A 4410-nucleotide genomic window follows, 5' to 3' on the forward strand; every position below is an offset into this window, starting at 1 on the left:
GAAAATATCAGATAAGTTGATGTTAGGAAAATGGACCCTAAGATATATATTCAGATTTTTTTTTCAGGTGAGTGTTTCTAACACATTGAAAAGATTATTTCTTTGTTGGGGGAGGGGGGGAAGGGAAGTGAAGGGTAAACAAAGGAGGAGGCTGCAATGCTTGGTAAGAAATGTATGCATTATCGTGCCCATGTAATTGTAGCCCCTCTGTACAGTATGTTCTCAAATAAAATAAAATACAATTAAAAAAAAAGATTATTTCTTTGTTGATTTGTATGTCCCTCACCCATGGTATAAGCCCTGCTTTCACTGTATTTGAGGTTGGTATAATTTGTGGATGTAAAGGGAAAAAACAAATAGTTTAATTAGGGATACACGTAGATCCATTGCAACAATGGAGGGGTGGGGGTACAACTTTACAACTTTGGTGGGGGTGAGGAATATTGGGTGGGGGAAGTTGGGAAGGGATTTGAAGGGGAAACAAAGGACGAGGTTACAATGCTTGATAAGAAATGTACTCATTATCTTGCCCATGTAATTGTAACCTCTCTGTACAGCATTTTCACAATAAAAAGAAAAAAAAAGAAACATAAACTGAAATGCATAAAATCAGAAGCCAGGATTAGTCTTTCCCCCTTTTAAATTAATTTTATAAAGTCACAGTATGCTCTCATTTATTATAAGTGATAAGGTTTACTCAAAAAAAACTGACTCACAAAGCCCTAATGAAATGATTGATTAAATTAATATTATCTTAGCACATATCTACTTTAAAATACCAGATATATTTCAATAAGAGGCAAAAAAAATGACCTCTATAGTTTTCTATGAAAAAACTGCAAAATACAATCTGTTCCTCAAGGAAATGGAACTATAATTGGCAGTATTGTCAGTTTCATAATTGATGTAAGAAGACTATAGTACGAATTTCAACTCAAACTAAATTATATAAAATTTATTTTGTCCCATCTATACTATCTATATCTGTTTCCCAAAATGACTTGTATTTTATCATATTTTTAATTGACTTTAAATAGTTGTATGGGAGTTTCTGTTTGACAAAGCAGTTTATGAATAGTTCTTAGTGAGCTTTTCTTCTTCTTTTTTTTCTCTCGTGAGGTTTGAACTCTGGGTCTGGGCATTGTTTCTGAGTGCCTTTGGATGGATGCTACAGCCCTATCACTTGAGGCATCGTAGCACTTTCAGGTTTTTCTGACATTTAATTGAAGATAAGAATTTCACAGACTTTCTTGCCTGGGTTGGCTTCAATCCTCAATCCTCAGCCTCCTGATTATCCAGGATTACAGGCGTGGGCCGCTAGTGCGTGGCTTAATTCAATGCATTTTTTTGACTAGTCCTGGGCTTGAACTCAGGGCCTTGGCAATTTCCTTGAACTTCTGTTTCCTCACGCTAACACTCTATGACTTGTGTCATAGTGTCAATTCTAGCTTTTTTTTGCTTATGTAGTACTGAGGAATCAAACCCACACATGCAAGGCACGCAGTCTACCACTAAACCACATTCCATGGCCAATACAATACATCTTGATGATCTTTATCCCTCATCTTCTCAATCCTATCTCATCCTTCAATTTACATAATTTTGTAGAATATTCACTGACTCACAATGTCATGTATAGTCACTCAGAGGATATATCACAGATCATATTTTATTAATAGGCTTATTCATCAACATACTAAAGTTATACATTATAGAATTCTGTGATTTTAAATTTTAAATTATCACTCAGATTCACCCACTACTATACTAAAATTTTTCCTAAGTTTAATGCAAAAGCACTCTGTAATTCTTTGATAAAGTACAATGATTCATAGAATGATAAAGAGTTGGAGTAAGAACATCACCTTCAGTTCTATAACATTTTGTCATTACTAACCTCTCAAAATACTGCAGTATTTATTAGTAGTCACTTCCTGTCATCATTTCAACCTACCCTCCCCTTGAGCAGCTATTATTTCATATTCTACCTCTATAGATGGGCCAATTTTAAAAAGCTCATATAATTAGAAAATGTAGTCTATTTTATCCATTTCTCCCATGTATTATTACTATTTGCAAAGTAAGTCCATGTAAATTTTTCTCATGGATAGAGTATATTGTTTTGTAAGAATATGAATAATTGTATAACATCCTCAATGGGCATTTCAATATTTTATTGTATGTTATTGTAAAAGGTTTTGCTATGTATATTCTTGTATATGTGTCTCATTGAACATATGTTTAAATCTATTTTTATATAAAATTATAATTCAAAATGCTGGATCATAGAGGCAACTCTATGTGTAATATCTTAAAGATTGCCAGTATGTTTAACTGACTATATCATTTTAAGTGCCAAGCACCATTGTATAAGGATTCCAATTTCTACATAATTGTTGTGCAGGGCTATCTTATTTTTTCTATTATCACTAATCTCCATATGTATGCAATGTCTAGCTATGTTATGATCTTTCCATATGTTCCTTTGTTGTTTTTACATTACTATAGAGATACGTATTTGGATTTTTTGATAACTTATTCAGGATGGTTGTAGTATTTCCTTGACATCAATATGCTCTTAATATATTTCTGATTCAAGTCTATTTAAATAAATGCACATGTATGCACACTATGTGTACATATGCATAGATTCATACTTATATTTTTATAATACAAATACCTATATATACATATATACAGATGTGAACATATATGTATATAGGCATATACGTATATTATTATTTTCATTTGTCTGTAAGTTATAATTTTACATTATTAGACAAACATGTCCTTTTTTGATTTTACTTTATTTTATTTTATGGTTAAGATGTTGTACACAGGAGCAGGGCACCAGTGGCTCACACCTATAATCCTACTCTGGAAGCTGGGATCTGATGATGGAGTTTCCAAGCCACCCTTTGCAGGAAAAGTCTATCAGACTCTTATCTCCAATAAATCACCAGAAAACCGGAAGTGGCTGTATAGCTCAAGTGGTAGAGCTCTAACCTTGAGCTGGAGAGCTGAGGGAGAGCACATAGGCCCAGACTTCAAGGCCCACGACCACCACCAACAACAATAACAATAAAAAGGAATACTGACTAAAAAAGCAATAGTATTAAGCAGTCGTAAAGATAGACTCAAGTCTAACATTTTAGTATTATCTTAGATACCAGCAGCCTTCCAGTCCAATGAGCCATGAGCCCTCAGAATGTTGACCAAATTTCATAGTTTATTTACACAATCACTATAAGTAGGTATTTTCTCATCTATCATTCTTTCATTTCACCACAGAATGTGTATTTATCCTTTATATCCTACTTGAATACCAAAATCTTTGGAAGATATTTATTCATTGGTGTATATTAACTGTACGAAGAAATCTTATTGAAATATTTTATACTCGCACATATTGATGAAGGGCCTGATTAACCCATTTCTCTTTCTCCATTCCCATTGCCTTTTATGTTTCAACAGTTGTCTGTGAATTTCTTTGTGCTATCTTCACACATCGTCAAAATGTATTAAAGTGTGTTCACCCACTGTCATTGAAAATTATACTATACTGAATATAAAAGCAAAAATCCAAATAAATGGAGACATAAAATTTTGTTGCATTGGAGGATACAATTGAGCAAACATGTAAATTGTCTCCTCCCCTTTTTATCATCATTCATGGGGCTTGAAATCTGGCCCTGGGCGCTGTCCCTCTGCTATTCATTTCAAAGTGAATGCTCTACTCATTGAGCAATTGTGCCACTTCTAATTTTCTGGTGTTTAATTGGACATAAGAGTCTTAAAGACAATCATATTCCAGCTGGCTTTGAACAGCAATGCTCAGATCTCAGCCTCCTATGCAGCTAGAATTAAAAACAAGAGCCAAGAATGGCCAGCTTCACAGTTTATTTATGTATGTGACAATTTCTAAAAACACTTGACTAGCAATCTTTGACTCACTGACAAAGAAAGATAAACTGTAATATATTTCTCTGTCAAATTTTAAAGGTGTTAATTTAAAATTGTTATATTTGTAGAGGAAAGATTATACAGTTCAATGGGTCTGTAAAGCACCAGATTAGGTCCACATAAATATTATCAAGGAATATTTAATAAGGTTTAAACCAAATATTTGTGGAATGACATTCTCTTTAATAAGTGGTGATAGGTTAGACAGAATTTGGGCAAATTAAAAAGTGAACATTGACTTACACATAACAATTTATTCAAATATTAACTTCTAGCAGGATTAAAACGTATATAGAAACACATGCATGAAAGAAACGAAAACATTAAAATACATATTTAAGGGTTCATTTTCCAAACCCTTAAATATGTATTTTAATGTTTTCGTTTCTTTCATGCATGTGTTTCTAACGCATTTATAAGATTATTTCTTTGTTGCTTTGTATGTCC

This window comes from Dipodomys merriami, unplaced genomic scaffold, assembly GCF_024711535.1.
Source record: "Dipodomys merriami isolate MVZ:Mamm:240054 unplaced genomic scaffold, mDipMer1.0.p SCAF_1949, whole genome shotgun sequence".
Classification (NCBI taxonomy): Eukaryota; Metazoa; Chordata; class Mammalia; order Rodentia; family Heteromyidae; genus Dipodomys; species Dipodomys merriami.